Raw genomic sequence first — 17,889 nt, forward strand, 5'->3', positions numbered from 1 at the left:
TACAACTCAAAACAGTCATGGCTCCCTCCCCCAAATAATCTTGGGGACTGTACTTAGTTGAGAGTGCTGAGAGTGGATAGGAGACCCCTTTCTCCTCACAGAGCTATAATTCTCAGACTGTTTTAACAATCAATCCCTCATCAAAGGGAACTCTGGGAGTTGTAGCTCTATGAGGGGAATAAGGGCTTCCTAACAACTCTCGGCCATGACAGGCAGGGATGAAAAAGTTGCTAGCTAGCCATATCGGTTGTAGGGGAAAATTTTCACAGTGCTTGAAAATGGACATTGGGGAAACACTTTGGAGAGGATGTCTAGAAGATTGCCTCTTTTTTATCTTGATTCCAAGATGAGTTTATCATTCCTGCTCCATGGGCAGTATCCACAGTAAGAGAAGTTTAGCCCTGATTCAAATAATCATGGTTAAATGCACCTATGATCAGAGGCATAGTGGTCTGAAGTCACAGAGGGTCAGAAACCTGTTACTCTTTATGCAGCAGGGTCCCTGTCGCCAGCATCCAGTGCTGCTCAATCAACATTAAAGAGGAGCTTTTTAGCCACTAAGAAGTTTTCTCACTCTTTGCTCTGAAGGAGTGTCTCCACCCCCCATTGTTCTGCCCGGACACTGAGGTCCAGCGCCAAGAGCCTTCTGGCGGTTCCCTCACTGCGAGAAGCCAAGTTACAGGGAACCAGTCAGAGGGCCTTCTCCAGGGAGGGCGTTCCACCTGCCCCGTGGAACGCCCTCCCACCAGATGTCAAAGAGAAGAACAACTACCAGGGGAAACCCAGCCAGATGGGCAGGGTATAAATAATAAATTATTATTATTATTATTATTATTATTATTATTATTGACAGAGAGAAAGGAGTGAGGCAGCCACTGAGGATTGGCTTCTAGGGTCACTCTGGAAAGACACGTGGGAAGAACACTGAGCAGTAGATTTTCAGAATGTTCCAGAAAAACTGAGAATACGAGGTGCTTCCACTTCAAGAGAATGGGGTGCACATTCTGTTACATACAATGGAATTTCAAGGAAAACACAACTTAAGTTGCTCTGAAAGAAGATATTAGAGCACCCCAAATCATTTGCCCATGTATGTTCAGAGAAATCATAGATCTAGCTGAAAGGCAACACACTGGTAGTTTATGGTAGAAAAGCCTTGAGCAGGATTCAGCTAAGTTGTGTGGGCCTAAATCTACTAAATCTGTTCTGGGGGGTTGGGAGGGGAAAGCCAGAACAGGTTTGGAGTGGGCATGGGAGAGGAGAGGGTGAAAATGTATTGTCACACAAGTAGACCTCATTCTCCATGCACACACTCCACTTAGTGCTATGTTGGATTCTGCGCCTTGTTCGCAAGAGAAAACTCCATGATTTACATGGTAAGTTTGGGCCTAAAGCAGCCCACATGTGGAGACTGGAAGCAATGAATCAGTGGACTTGATTTCCCATATTAGGGTCATCTGAGTGCTGCCTGCACTAAAAGGTTAGGAGATGACAGAGCTGGGGGGAAGTATGTGTGTGTTTGTTCTCCCTTTCATAAAACATAATTTATCACAGGGAAAGGCTGAATATATTAAGCGGAGTGCTGGACTGCTTTAAATTATGTATCTTTCCATTTATGCAGAATGTTATTAGAGGAGTGTCTTGCTTTTGCTCCACTAACAATGAACAATCCCTGCAGACTTCACTCATCAGTCACCCACAATCACGTACATTGTTTTCCCCGTTCACATGCATTTAACATCACCCAATGCTCCATTTCACTTGCTGCATAGAGCTGTTCACAGGAGGGGGAAATGTTGCCTTTCAAAAGATTTGATCACAACGTTTTGACATCACCTTAATTTCTGTTCTATGTCTGTATTTCCCATCATCAGACGCACGGATAACAACAATTCATCCTACATTATAAAATGAAATGAAATGAAACTATCTATCTATCTATCTATGAACGAGAGAAGAGTTCAGGGGGAGGGGAGTCAAAAAGGGAACAGGGAGGGAGGTTGCCAACCAAACTTTGCCTTGTTCTCAATGAGACTTAAAATGTTGCAAAATAATTTAATGTACCCATTGTTTTTAAAGACCTGCTTAATCTTGTTCATTACCGCAGGGCTATGGCATCATGCGCCTAACTGGATGTGCATTGAAATGCCCAGCAGGTGCTCTCTGGGTACTGCGTTGCTTTCAAAGCAATGCACTCTATGTACAGCTGCTAAGAAACGAAGTTAAAAGGTCATGGCTCATGTGTAGTGTTCTGCCCAGCCTATTATTATTATTATTATTAAAATTTGTTAGGTGCTTTATCTTGCCCAAGGCAACCCAAAGCAACTTACAGCCAAATAAAGAAACAGAACTTGAGAGTGCAGTTTTGAGCTAGTGACATACATAATGTCAGACATAGGTTTTACTTGTACACCACCATCCAGGTCAGGTTGAAAGAAGGAACTATAAGGAAACCAGCTTCCATAACAAGGCAGCCATTTTGCACCATTAGTGACGCAAGAAAGGCTCCTGCATCCAGTCCAATTAGGACTGGAACCTCGACAGCACGACAAATAGGAGATCCTGTGTCTGCACGGATTCTTGATTCAAAGCTCGTGACCTGCCAAGCCAAACACACCTCACCACCCTATATGGCCGTCCATCAAGGGTATAGTAAATCTCCTGGGTTTGGTGCTTGCCTGGGACTAAAAGATTTGGCTGGAGGGTTCACTTCCACTTGGCAGGTCAGATTTCTTGCAGGCTTGGTGTATATGAGGGGTCAAGAGCAGAGGCATGGGGGGAATTCAATTCAGTCTGCATTTAAATCCAAATTTATGAAATTTGCACTTTCTGAAGCAACAGGAGAACCAAAACACAGCCATCCTTACAAATTCACACATACCTGAATTTTGCGCTACAGTTCTCCAACCAACCAGTACTTACAAAAATGCATATATTAGGCAAACCTGTGTGCAAACATGAATATATATTTTTTTAAAACACACACAAAATGCATTCTGCTGGGTTAAATTACTTGTAAAAACTACATACCCCCAAATCTGCTTGTTGGGAGAAATTTGCACTAGAACGCTGGGGAGAATTTTCATGAGGATTTTTAAAAAGAAAATCCACAAATTGCTGTATAAATGTGGAGAACTAAATTTAAGAATGGAAAAATGAGAAAACAAGACAACCAAAATCGACAGCTCCTTTCATCCCTAGTCAGGAGCCTCTGGTCCTCCATAACTTGTTGGACTACAACTTCCATCACCCCTGGTCATTGGCCATGCTATCAGAGATGATGGGAGTTGGTATCCAACAACACCTGGATGGCCCATCCTTGCTTTATATGGTTTTGCAGCTTACAGTTCAAAGTTTTGGTCATCAGCTGTCATACAGCTTGGATTCAACGTACCTAGGAAAATGACTTCTCCTCTACATAACTGCCATGATCCCTATGGCCTACCGTGAGTAGCTTTTTAATCTATGCACTGCATTCCCATATCAATACCCAGCCCAAGCCTTTGGGATGGGGCAGGTGATCTGTCCAAATTAATAATTAAATTCCTACATGACACTTGCACATCTCTTTGGGTACAGGAGCCGCTCGTGGGAGTCATCTTGTATGTTTAAAATAAAATATGGGAAGCAGCTGTTAGGCCCAGGTTATGTGAGTAGCTGTTGGCAGGGAAAGGTTTTTGGCTTAATCTGGATGACGAGCGACTCCCGGATGGGATAGCATGTGATCCATAGAAAGAGTTGCTTTTCTAATGCAAACAGAAAGGAAGCTCATATTTCTAAATTAGTTGGGGGAGAGGGAAGCGTTCTATTAAATGAGATTGCCATGGTATTTTTTTTATTAAAAAAAATTGGCATCTGAAGAAACCTTAGACAAAATGAGTTATCTTGCATCTAATAAATTTTAAATTAAAAACAACAACAACCCAATCTTATGTGCAAATGTGTGCTAGAATTAATGGCTATTGTATGACACAGAAAGTATCTCACCATTTATAATACAATAGAAACGGATCAGATAAACACTGGCGTAACCTCTGCCACAACTGATAATGTAAAACATCCCTTGTATCATTTATCTTTCCTTCAGGCAGTGTACAAAAGGCATAAAAATGAACAATTCATGCCTAAACAAAGGAGAGCTTGAAAGCAGCTGATGTCAGATGTTTACACTAGGCCATTATTAAGGGGCAGACTGGGTTGGCTGATAAAACAACACCAGCCCCTTTTGACTTGGAATTCTCAAATGCTCTTTCCAGGGGCTGACCATATGATTGGCAGGGTTGCCCATTTTTCAACTGGCCACTGGAGCTGTGCTTTGAACAGAAGCTTTGGTACAAAGACATTAGCAGGTGATCATGTCCCAGCAGCCTGTAAAAAGCTTTGGCTGCTGATTCCCAGGGGATATTTATTTCTTCAGTAGACCCTCAACCAGTGGATGGCACATAACAGCAGTAGGTTTCTTGGAGGGAAAGGGGGAGAAATAGGCAGTTTCCTGGCTTTAGGAAAAATGGAAGTGTTCGTTCCCAATTTTGCAACTTGTAGCATGGGAAGACTGATAGTTTGCAAAGTGAAACTGAAATTCAAAAGCTCCCCTTCAAACTCTTATTTAAAAATATGTTGGCAGGGGTATATCTATCAGGTGCCGCCTTTAACAAATCAGCACATCATTCACTATATTAGGTGAATGCTTATTATTATTATTAATAATAATTTTAAATGATGATGATGATCTATATATTTTGGAAAGTCCATCTGTCCATCTCTCCATCTGTCCGTTCTATATAAGTTTGGCCGCCTCTCAACTTGGAATGAAGGTTCCCAAGGTAGGGGTGGTCATCTTCATCAACATTTGGATGCCATCTACCATTTTAAATCAAGATGGCAGACTAGATCAAGGGAAGTAATAGTGCCACTGTATTCTGCTCTGGTCAGACCTCACCTGGAGTACTGTGTCCAGTTCTGGGCACCACAGTTCAAGAAGGACACTGACAAACTGGAACGTGTCCAGAGGAGGGCAACCAAAATGGTCAAAGGCCTGGAAACGATGCCTTATGAGGAACGGCTAAGGGAGCTGGGCATGTTTAGCCTGGAGAAGAGGAGGTTAAGGGGTGATATGATAGCCATGTTCAAATATATAAAAGGATGTCACATAGAGGAGGGAGAAAGGTTGTTTTCTGCTGCTCCAGAGAAGCGGACACGGAGCAATGGATCCAAACTACAAGAAGGAAGATTCCACCTAAACATTAGGAAGAACTTCCTGACAGTAAGAGCTGTTTGACAGTGGAATTTGCTGCCAAGGAGTGTGGTGGAGTCTCCTTCTTTGGAGGTCTTTAAGCAGAGGCTTGACAACCATATGTCAGGAGTGCTCTGATGGTGTTTCCTGCTTGGCAGGGGGTTGGACTCGATGGCCCTTGTGGTCTCTTCCAACTCTATGATTCTATGATTCAAACTTGGATCTCCAGCTGTTGTTGGACTACAACTCCCATCATCCCTGGCCACCAGGGCTAGTGGTCAGGGAAGGGATAATGGAAGTTATAGTCCATGTTTGAGAAATGCTGGTTGAAACTCACAAGTTATACTATCCACTTAAAAATCACAATATTTTTGTTTCTCCAAATTCCCATCCCGCCACTAGTTATAATAATACAAAAAAAAGGAGGAGGTGGTATTTAAAGGGTTTGTTTATGTTGGCAAACACTGAAAATAGTTACAGGGAAACAAGTGCTATTTCTTAATTCTTCCAAAGTACCTGTAATAAATATTACCCCCCCCCCCAAAAAAAGGGAGATAAACAAACAGCTGAACACAGCAGGGTGCCAAATCTCAATCTCAAATGTGCCTGCAACCAAGCACACCCCACATGGTATTCTTTCTTGGCTAAAACTGAGTGTTTCCTTCAAACTTACTTTCAGTGTGTGGAGGAATTTGGAAAGAGGCATCAGACAAGGTCTTTTTGGGTGCAGGTGCATGCACAGTCTACCTCTATGTTGTTGTTGTTTAGTCGTTTAGTCGTGTCCGACTCTTCGTGACCCCATGGACCAGAGCACGCCAGGCACTCCTGTCTTCCACTGCCTCCCGCAGTTTGGTCAAACTCATGCTGGTAGCTTCGACAACACTATCCAAACATCTCGTCCTCTGTCGTCCCCTTCTCCTTGTGCCCTCCATCTTTCCCAACATCAGGGTCTTTTCCAGGGAGTCTTCTCTTCTCATCAGGTGGCCAAAGTATTGGAGCCTCAGCTTCACGATCTGTCCTTCCAGCGAGCACTCAGGGCTGATTTCCTTCAGAATGGAGAAGTTTGATCTTCTTGCAGTCCATGGGACTCTCAAGAGTCTCCTCCAGCACCATAATTCAAAAGCATCAATTCTTCAGTGATCAGCCTTCTTGATGGTCCAGCTCTCACTTCCATACATCACTATTGGGAAAACCATGGCTTTAACTATATGGACCTTTGTTGGTAAGGTGATGTCTCTGCTTTTTAAGATGCTGTCTAGGTTTGCCATCGCCTTTCTCCCAAGGAGCAGGCATCTTTTAATTTCGTGACTGCTGTCACCATCTGCAGTGATCATGGAGCCCCAAAAAGTAAAATCTCTCACTGCCTCCATTTCTTCTATGTTAGAGAGTGGTAAATGGTTTGCAAGAGGTTTCATTTTCCATAGTATGTGGGTATCCACATGCAACGTAAAGGTAAAGGACCCCTGGATGGTTAAGTCTAGTCAAAGGCAAATATGGGGTTGTGACGCTCATCTTGCTTTCAGGCTGAGGAAGCCAGTGTTTGTCCACAGACAGCTTTCCAGGTCATGTGGCCAGCATGACTAAACCGCTTCTGGCGCAACGGAACACCATGACGGATACCAGAGCGCACGGAAATGCCATTTACCTTCCCGCCACAGCGGTACCTATTTATCTACTTGCACTGGCGTGCTTTACACACACTACGGCTCAAACAGGTATTGCAGGTTTTTAAAACCCAAACAAACTTGCTGAATCTGATTCCCCAGAGATGGGCATGGGGTGAGTAAATATGCACCATAAAGCCTTTTAAATCATCTTCAATTCTTTTTAAAGAAAAAAACCAGCACCAAACTACCATCTGTCTCCAGCCAAACTCATGAGCGGTTCAGAGCCAAACATGCAACCTCTTTCACTCTCTGCCAACAATCATATAAGCACACGCGTGTACACACTTTGGGCAAGTGCCATCTAGAATGGCAACCTAACATTAAAATAAGGCCAGATAGGGATCCCACAGGAAAGGGATACAAAAACCTCTGATGTGCTGATGAAAAGTCTACTGGAGACCACTGGGAGGTGTTCCTTTAGTAGCTTTCACTTGAATCTAAGTTTGAAACATGGGATCCTTCAGGAATGTCACATCTTTTTATGTTCTCCATTTTAACCATTCTTATTCATTGCTGAGTTTACACCCAGTCCAACCAGAGGCAGGAGAAGAAAAAGTGCCTAAACAAACAGAGGGAGCCTTGGGGATTCAGTAATGGGTACAGAGCGCGAATACCGTAATCATTCTTTTGATTTGTGCTCAGATATGTTTTCTCCTTGCCTTGCAGAGAATGTGCGCTTTCCCTCTGGATTACAAATAATCTGAATCTGGATAAAACCATTACAAAGTGCCCTTCAAAACACTGCGCCTGCATCTGAAATGAATATGTGATTGAAAGCCTAAACACAAGGCTTTAAAACTTTGGGAACCAAGTGTGTGTGTGTGTGTGTGTGTGTGTACATATCACAAAACAGAATAAGAAGGCATTTTACAGTAACCAGCCTGCTGTTCCGTTCTATTCAACTCCCATCTTCTTCAGGCCTCTGATTTCTGCCCTGATTTAGTATGTTTAAGAAAGTGAAAAGTATATTTGCACAGTTTATAAACCAAAAAGCAGCGTACAAAGAAGAAAAATCGAATAATGGATGTTTGTCTATATATTTAAGGGCTCTTTTCCTCTACCTACTGCAGTAAGCGGGGTCCATTCGCATATCCTCCAACATTTCTCCGATGAAAATAGGGACGTCCCATTCCATAATGATAATTTTACTATTTATATCCCACACATCTTACTGGGTTGCCCTAGCCACTCTGGGTGGCTTCCAACATACATAAAAACATAATAAAACACTAAACATAAAAACCCTTCCCTATACAGGATTGCCTTTGGACAGTTTGGGGGTTAGATAACTCCATACCCTCCAACATTTCTTCAATGAAAATAGGGACCTCCTAAGGAAAAGCGGGACATTCTGGGATGGAATCAGAAACAGGATGGCTTCTCTAAATCAGGGATGTCCCTGGAAAACAGGGACATTTGGAGGGTCTGCATTTCTAAAAGTCCCCCCCTACACTGTACAGCATCTGTAGCATAATATCCCTTCCAACAGTGTGTGTTTTTCTAGAAAAAGAACATTCCTAATGCTACCATTGAAAACAATTACATCTATTGTAACTTCTGCCATATTCCCTTGGAAAGAGTTGGTGATAATCTTTGGCTGCTCTGCAAAATTCTGTCTCCTGAACCCAAGTGAGTGATATAAAATGCCTCCCACATACGCCCACTTCAAGTTCTATTCATCTGAGTCACACAACTGGATGAAAAGAATGCACAAAATATTTGGAAGAGTAAAACTGTTGTGAAATTTTCAGGCACCGTTGGCATGGCTGAACCACTGTCTTCAAATTCTGAAGCAGGCCTTTCTGAAGGCACATAGTTTTCCAGGCTGAACTTTACACTGTTGCCACTAGTGCCAGGATGTGCCATGGGCAACTCTTAAAGCCAGTTTGTGACAGTTGGGCCTTCCAAGAAATGAAACAAGGGCCTTCCAAAAGGGAAACAGAAATGTATTTAACATGCATTTTCCATGGAAAGCTATATATTGGTATATATCCCTTTTTGTCACTGACAATAACATACAGTTTCAAGACCATTACAGCTACTTGCAACATGAATACATTGACAGCATGGTCCTGAGCACATTTACATGGAAGTGAGCCCTACTGAGTTCATTGGGATTTATTCCTAAATGTTGCAGCGTCTGATTTAATAAAATGCAAGTATGTAATTGCAAACAAATCATATAATAAAATTCTGCAATAAATGAACTACTTAATTTGTTAAGAAAGCCTATGCATTTTTTACAAGAATAAATGAATTTGGGGTTGTTATTTTCCCCCTCTAAATAATAAGTTGTGTGTGTGTGAATTTATCATATTCTTTGTTTTCAGTTCACTCACCCCTCATCCCCACCCTATGTCACCTAATCCCCATTATGATTTAGAAGCCTTGCACATTAATGTGGAGCAGTAACAGCACATAGGATAGGGTGCTAGGATCCCAAGGAAGATGCAACTACTGTAGCTGTGGGGCAGATATGAGGGACATAATGTGCTGCAGGTCTACACCCATGCATTGAAGCAAATACTAGTGCCTCTTGGATTGGTTCTATGTCTTTGATACTGACCTATTTGCTGAAGCAAAAACAATGGAGATATCTAGAAGTTTTAATTTGGCAGGCAGATGGTTGGCTATTCCCCTGTACTTGCCTGGGAGGGAAGGAAACCCTAGCTAAGGATATACCGCAGAGGTGGGAAACCCGTTTTCCTATGGAGGGCTGTTAACACAGAGGGAAAATGATAGTGGGTGGGGCATAGCCAAAAGTGGGCATGGCTTGTAGCGTTGCATCACTCACCCGCTTTCTGCTGCCCCATACCGAGAGGGGCAAAGTGATAGATTTGGAGAAATGGGTGGCAGAGAAGGCTTGTAGCTGAGTAGTAGAGCACGTCTTGAATGCCAAAGGACTCAGTTTCAGTCCCTGGCTCCTCCTGGTAAGGGTGAGAAAAATCCCTGTCCAAAACCAGTGGCGGTGGTCAGTGTTGATGGTGCTAAGCCAGACAGACTAATCACCTGGATTCATATAAGGAAGCTCCTGATGTGGCTCTGATGCTGAGGGGCATGTGAAGTTAGGCCAAGGGCCAAATGTGACCCCTGAGCATCAGGTACTTCAAATGTAGCGCATTTGAACAACTGCAACTCACTTAAGGCTTGTAGCGATATAAAGAAACCACCTTGATTACTTCAAAAGCAAATACATGAACACAGAAATGCCTCTAATGACCACATGAGATGCCAGCATAAAACAGATTTACTTTCGAATGCCGAAGCTGACATTAACTATGTACATAGAGTCATAAACATTACGTGGAAAAATGCATGCAAAGCCCTCGAGAATGCCTGGGAAAGATCCAAGGCGTCATAGAAAGATGTGGCATGCCTAAATGCTTCCCCCTAGTGAGACATTCCCTAAACTCTAGGAAGGCACATGTAATCTGAGATGCCAGAAAATGTGTCAGGCTCTGCTTATTATTTATTGATGCCATCCAGAAAATACGAGATGACAAGCAAGCAAAGAGGATATGAACTATTGGCACATATTGCTGTAAGGAAGAATGAATGTACATCCATAAATCCACCCCAATCTCCACTGCCTGCAGTGAGATACCCACTGAATATTGAAAATTTCAGATAGTCAGCATGTGATCTTTCACATTAAATAGTTGATGGCTGCTTTACATGCAACATTTCTTCTTGTATTATGCATGCCTGAGAGTCAGTTGTGTCGGAAAGTGTGTATATTGCAGCAAATGTCCAAAAAGTTGGGAATGTTGCGTGAGTGTTGACTATCACAGACATCCAGGACACCGGGAGACAAACCAGTGGCTGTCCTAATCACCATTAACTGATAAATATCTGAAAAGCGGAAAAATAGTTTTTGAGACATTCACAAACCTTCAGGTGGTATTCAAGCAAGTTTTGTTCGGAACAGAGCCATCAAAATTAATGGACATATATTAGTCATGCAGTTTCAGTGCATCTATTTTGAGTAACATTTTGTTGAATGTCATCCAAAGTTGCAATGGTGTGAATGGCGATATGCAACAAGCTTTGGACATCTGCTGTAACATTTCTCAGTTCTGCTACCAAGGAAACAGGTGTACCACCACTGAGCTATGACCCCTTCCCTTATAAAGTCATAGAAGTGTGTCTAAGCTACATACTACATAAGTGCAATTTTATACACGTCTGCTCAGAAGTAAATCCCATTGAGTTCTAAGACAACAGTTTATAAAGAAATATGTTATATTCAATGCCATGGCAATCATTCTTTATGGATTCTTACCTATTCATCAACTTCGTTGGACTGGTCATGTTGTGCAGTGGCCTGCTTATCATCTTCCAAAGCAACTACACTATTCAGAACTTAAAAATGGAAAGTGTAATTCTGGTGGTCAACAAAAGAGGTTTAAGGACTCTCTCAAGGCAAATCTAAAAAAATGTAGTATAAACACCAAGAGCTGGGAAACACTGGCCTACGAGCGCTCCAATTGGAGAACAGCCTTTACCAAAGGTGTCATGGGCTCTGAAGACACTCAAACTCAGGGAGAAAGGGAGAAACGTGCTAAGAGGAAGGCACGCTTGGCAAACCTTCACCATGATCAACTCCTGCCCAGAAACCTATGTCCCCACTGTGGAAGGATGTGTGGATCCATAATTGGCCTCCACAGTCACTTACAGACTCACTGCTAAAACCGTGTTTATGGAAGACAATCTCACTCGGCTACGAGTGATCGCCAAAGAAGAAGATTCAGTCCTATACATATTTCACTTCCACAAGATGCAGTGGTGATGGGCACCAACATAGATGGCTTTAATGGAGAGCTGACAAATTCATTAGTGGTTGGCGTTGTGGGATGGTGACACTTATCCAACCTCCCTACACCAGCATTGCTGTGCCTTGGCAGGAGGGAAGAGGCAGCAGTGAGGCCGACACAGTGCAAATGTACCAGCAGGAGCACTGAATAAGCTCTGCTCATGTGTCTCCCACACTTTCTGCTCCCTCAGTCCGGATTTTCTCACACCCTCTCCTTTTTGGAATATCCTTGGTATGAGAAAATCTGGACTGAGGGAAGGGTAAGTGTGAGAAGACAGTGATTTGGAGGAGAACATCAAATGGGCAATGAAGAATTAATGTAGGTACAGGGCACTTACAATGCAACTTAAACCACATTTTGGATGAGATGAGTTAATCCCATGTTTATTATTATTATTATTTACTTACATTGACTTTCTGTTCAAAGAGATTTCTGACCATTTCAGATATTGATCTACACAGAAGTAAGCCCCAGTGCGATTTACTGGTACTTCCAAGTAAGTGTGTATAGGATCACAGTCTCAGTTTTATTCAATATCAGCTGGACTTCCATGCACATTGGATTAACTCTGCACAAGTCCTCGGTTTCAAATCTTGTTAACAATCAGATCTTTATTCTGTTTTAATAACAACAGTAAAAGGCTTTCCTGAGTAAAGTCTTATTGAAGACATCAAGTTTGCTCCAAGCTTTGGCCTTGCCAATAATAATGGCACAAAGAAAATTCATTCCCTCTTGGCCAAAAAACCCCCATTACAGTTGCTTCTCTTCTCAACGCATGCACTTATCCACCTGCGAAATCCATACAACAACATTTGCCTCCCCATGGAGTCAGTTTCATTAATGCATGCAAAGTGCTTGGAGATCCCCATGCATAAGTTATTGCAAGAGAGCAAAATATTAACAGACTGTTAGTACAGTATTTGCATGCAGCCATGAGCTTTCAAAAGGCTTCTCTGCAGCTCTCCAGTAAACCCATATTTTCATTTACCCTTACCTGTATAATCCTTTCCAATACAACAATATTTACCTCCTTGCAAGGCAGCAAGGCGGGGGGGGGGAGGAATCTCAGGCCTGGGGTTCAAAGACCCTTAGTACTCATCCCAGGCTGCAACCCTGACCATTCCTGTTTCACATCATGGGTGTTTTCGCCTGGCTGGAATATGCCCTTGAGTATGTGTAGAAACTAATATACTGCACAAAGGAAAGATTTGCATTGATTGCTCCTCCCATTTTTCCTCTGGTCCTGCCCACCACTCGCATATGGCCCAAGAGGCTTGCCAGGAAGGGAATGCGGCACACTGGCTGAAAAAAGTTCCCCACTCCTGCAGTACAGAAGCATTCGGGGGTGTAATCAACTAAGTTGAGGAATCCAAGTTATTTATTATATATTTTTGTTGTTGTTGTTGCATTTATTTCCCAGGAGCTCAAGGTGGCATACAAAGTTCTACCACACCTCATTGACTCCCCACAACAACCCTGTGAGGTAGGTCTGCCTGAGAGACCATGACTGGCCCAAGGTCGCTCTGTGAATTTCTTCATAATAATAATAATAATAATAATAATAATAATAATAATAATAATTTATTATTTATACTCCACCCATCTGGCTGGGGAAACCACTCTGGGTGGCTTCCAACAAAACACTAAAATACAATAACCTATTAAACATTAAAAGCTTCCCTAAACAGGGCTGCCTTCAGATGTCTTCTAAATAATAATAATTCGTGGCTAAATGGGGTTTGAACCCTTCACACCCCACTGACTCTTATGTTAGTTAGTCACATGATTAAAAACTTGAAGGGGTCTTCTCTGAGTAAGGCAGCAAGGGCTACAACCCTAGGTATGCATGCGCGGAAATCAGACTGAAGTCAACATTCCCTCCCCCTTATAAGTAATCATGTTAAACTCAACAGTAACTTGATGCAGTGACACTTCTCCCTCTCCTCTTTATTTTTTCCAGAAATACCGCCTTATCAAAATTCTTCAGGCAACAGAACCTTGTGGAATTATGCTGGTCTCAAAGAATATTTTCCTGCGACAGTCAAAATCAATTTGTTCCCATGATTGACACATCCTGTACCACAGCCAGCTTCCTCTTATGCTAACACCATCTGTGGTTTGATTATGATCAATAGGCATTGCAACACACTCTGGAGTAGAAATGTGCTGTGTGATTAATTTTCTAAAGAAGACAATATCCACACACACACCCTCCCCCCAAAAAGCCTATTTGGTTCAGAATATTAGAATAATAGATAGAGACACTAGCAGATACATTATAGGAAGCAGGCTTTGCACCGATAAACTTTTGAACTTTCACTGAACTTATATATTAAGAATAAGCAGTTTTTTCCAAGAGGAAAATTCACTAGACAACCTGCAATTTTTCCTTCACATGTTTAAGGGAGATGTTCGATCTGGGTAAGGAAATAATAGTAATTTATGTCTTTGATAATTGAGAAGAATTATAGTTCTAAACACTGAAAAGAGCAACTGTCACCTGGCCTGTGTGAGTCACAGTTTCTTTAAAGTAGTAAATTCCACCTTAACCATAGGGAAAATGTCAGCTTCAAGAAAGGGAGAGCAGGAACATGAGAGCTGGGAAGATAAATCTATACTTTTAACATGGGAGAGACTTTCATCTTTCTGGCTCTTTTTTCTTGTGTTAATGTGACTTTCAAAATCAGTGCATCAGCCTTTACTCCCACTGTCCATGCTTGCAAACTGAGTGTAGCCTTTTTCATGTTGCATTCACTGTCTGGGAACCACAGCTGTGTGCAACACCTTCTCATTTAAGCAAAAACGAGATTCCCCAGGCCACCAGGGAAGATCACATGCTAATCGTCTCTCTCAGAAACAAGGGGAACATTAATGGCTTAAATCCTGCCTTGCCCTCAACAAATTGTGAGGCTCCTTCCATTTGTAGAGGGAACTGGGAACCAATGGAAACTCCCATTGGAGTCCAGGGGCGGGACAGAATTTATTTATTTTTGCTGATCTCCCTTTATAGGACAAAGATGCACCACATGTTGTTGTTGTTTAGTCATTTAGTCGTGTTCGACTCTTCGTGACCCCATGGACCAGAGCACGCCAGGCACTCCTGTCTTCCACTGCCTCCCGCACTTTGGTCAAACTCATGCTGGTAGCTTCGACAACACTGTCCAACCATCCTGTCCTCTGTCATCCCCTTCTCCTTGTGCCCTCCATCTTTCCCAACATCAGGGTCTTTTCCAATGAGTCTTCTCTTCTCATGAGGTGGCCAAAGTATTGGAGCCTCAGCTTCAGGATCTGTCCTTCCAGTGAGCACTCAGGGCTGATTTCCTTCAGAATGGAGAAGTTTGATCTTCTTGCAGTCCACGGGACTCTCAAGAGTCTCCTCCAGCACCATAATTCACAAGCATCAATTCTTCGGCGATCAGCCTTCTTGATGGTCCAGCTCTCACTTCCATACATCACTACTGGGAAAACCATAGCTTTAACAAAAGATGCACCGCATAGTTTGAAGGAACCAACATTTAATGCCTATGCTACAAAGCACTAAATTGCCTTTTGCAGTCATTATGTACCTCCTTCTGTAATCTTTACAACAGCCATGCAGGGTAGATGAGGCTAAGAGTTGGTGACTGCCCAAGGCAAGTGATAAGCAATATGATTATGAGTTTATTTTATATATTACCCACTCTTCACATGCACTCCCAAACTAGTAGGACTGGCAGCCCTTGCTCACTTTCAAGGCTGGATTAAGGTGGTTGGGGACACTGGCACAGTTCCCAAAACAGAGCTCTCCTTCTCCCACAAAATAAGGCTCTGTAAAATAAGTCTTGTTGTACACATGTATTATGGCACAAACCTTTGTGAACAAAAATAATAATAATACTCCGAACATGTTCAATTTCACAGCTCTCAGCAAAACATAAATAGAAACATTTTAGCAGCCATGATAAAAAGAAAGTACTCTGAGCATGGACAATTTTTTAAAGGGTGGGGGAGAAGATAGTGCATTTAAACTTCTTGGGAAAACCAAGGCATGAGAGACAATGGAAGATTGGGGACCCCTTAATACAAATTGGCATGCACTGCTAACAGTAACATCCAACACAGGAATGAGAGTGTTTCCTGAGTCTGTGGGAGATTTATGCAGCCAACCATAACTGTGCATAATTGCCAGTAAGTAAAGAGTTAAAGACCATAGAGCTGAAAATTACTAGAGAAGGCTCGGCTGGGTCACAACCACTCACATTCAGGGAGAAGGAAGTAAGGGTTGCTTCCTGGTTTCCCATCTCTTTCTCTCTCTTGAATCACATAACTGACCCAAGCCCAGATGCCATGTCTGAAGATACTTTTTGCATTTTGTACTGAAGAGGCTTTCACCAGTGTTGTTTTTGCTGTAGCATTGAGCCATGTACAAATGAGATCTGTGCTTACTGTAAGTAAAGCACTTAAACTTACTCAAGTTTGTGGTCTATTCACTCTGAGAAGGGTAGAGGCAGGGGAGAACAGCTGGCGGCTGTTTTGGCTAAAAAGTGAGTCAAGCCCTGCACACAATTCTGAATTCAGGCAGGCAGCCATTTTTTTTCTTTGTAGTTCCGCAGACATGTGGGACTTCCGGATTAATTTGTATTTACCAGTTATTTCCCAACAGAGTCATCCCAATCTGTCTTGCTGTTCAGCGTATACACAGAGAGCCAATGCATTCCTCTCATATTTATATAAGATGCAAAATATGACCATATGAGTTGTAATGCAGGTTTTTTTGGACAGCAAATAAGAGATATGGAGCACATATATATGGCTGTACACAGGGCCACTTATTGGTGCAGTTCTCTAAGATAAGGTCAAGGTTTGGGTAATAAAATAAACTTTCATTTTTTAAAAAAAAATCGGGGTGGAATACTTGGTTTGCATGTAAGGAGAAAACGAGTTAAAGGATATATGGACAACAAAGTAGTGTTCATTTTGCCATGTTTCTCAGAGGGTAGGCAACATATACGAGTGACTTTCATGCCAGCAAATATATATATTAAGATTGGAAAATAAAATCTATTGCAGTTTCTTCACTCAAATCATTTTACAGATAATCGTTTTACAGAAAATTGCATGACACAAAAACTTTTATCCAGATGGTGACTAGTCTGCCAGCCTTCTGGATGCCTCTCAATTTCATCAGCTACCAACGGGCATGCATTTTGGTTTGCTTCAAAAGCACAGACAGTGCAATAAAACAATGCAATTTACTTGGTGAGACAGCTGGGTTAGGCTGGGTTTCCCCACTGGACCATTCAAGGAGCCCTCTTTTGAAAAAGGGAAAAGGGAAGGACAGACAAAAGATCTAACTTTTTCCAATCATTGGTAGACCTTGGCTAGTCCTACTCAGAGGCTGAGTAGACACTTCTGCAGGCAACAGTTGCCATGGGGCACCATTCCTCAACTGTTACTCCTGAACCCCCATGCCATTAACTTCTGTTGGAAAATGGCCTGTCCTGGCTTCCCAAATCTGGGTTGTTGCTTCAGATGGAATGGAAGATGCTGTCTCACCACCAGGGTTAGTGTACAGTTCAACTGCCAATCCAGTTGGCTTCTGTACATGGAATGGAGAAGGAGCACCATCTTTACATCCCTGGACAGCAAAGTATCTTGAGCTGGCCCTGAGTAGACCAACCATTTTGTGAACCTTATGAATTTCAAGTTTTAATTCTTCTTCTCTAGCACTGAAGTGCACATCATCCTGATTGCGCCACCCCCAGTATGGAGACTCATTCAGTCTTGCAAACCACCTCCTGTAGTGTACAGTCAATAATCATCTTCTGTTTCTAAGAATTAGACCAATGTGTCTTATATTACTAAAGCCCCCTTGACTAAAAAAATATATTTACCTACAGTTCAGGGCTACCACATATTAGATTTGACACTTTTAGCTATACAGAAAATTGTGGAAATACTTTCCGAATAAATGGAGTGATGATTGATGCATCCTGTGATTGAAGAACCTGTTAATCACAATGGGTTTTCTTGAGAGCTTCTTTAATTATAATATTACCATTTCAACCTCTATGTTAGCTTATGGGTTTGCACTTTAGAACAGACCTTCTGCTGTTTCCGTTTTGTCACCAGTGCATATAGTGTACAGTGAACTAAGCAGGACACATCAGCTGATTTGCTTTTTAGCGAAAGGGAG

At 42.3% G+C, this 17,889-nt stretch overlaps 1 protein-coding gene across 1 annotated transcript in view; it reads left to right on the forward strand.

Annotated features, from left to right (window-relative positions):
- Positions 1-261: 261 nt before the first annotated feature.
- ERCC8 (ERCC excision repair 8, CSA ubiquitin ligase complex subunit) overlaps positions 262-17,889 on the forward strand; it is a 355,379-nt gene continuing 337,751 nt past the window's right edge. The window contains exon 1 of the mRNA XM_079995729.1: positions 262-265. The gene's annotated coding sequence lies outside the window, so the exon portion shown is untranslated. The remainder of the gene's footprint in view (positions 266-17,889) is intronic.

Source organism: Podarcis cretensis, assembly GCF_951804945.1.
Source record: "Podarcis cretensis genome assembly, chromosome: 11".
NCBI lineage: Eukaryota > Metazoa > Chordata > Lepidosauria > Squamata > Lacertidae > Podarcis > Podarcis cretensis.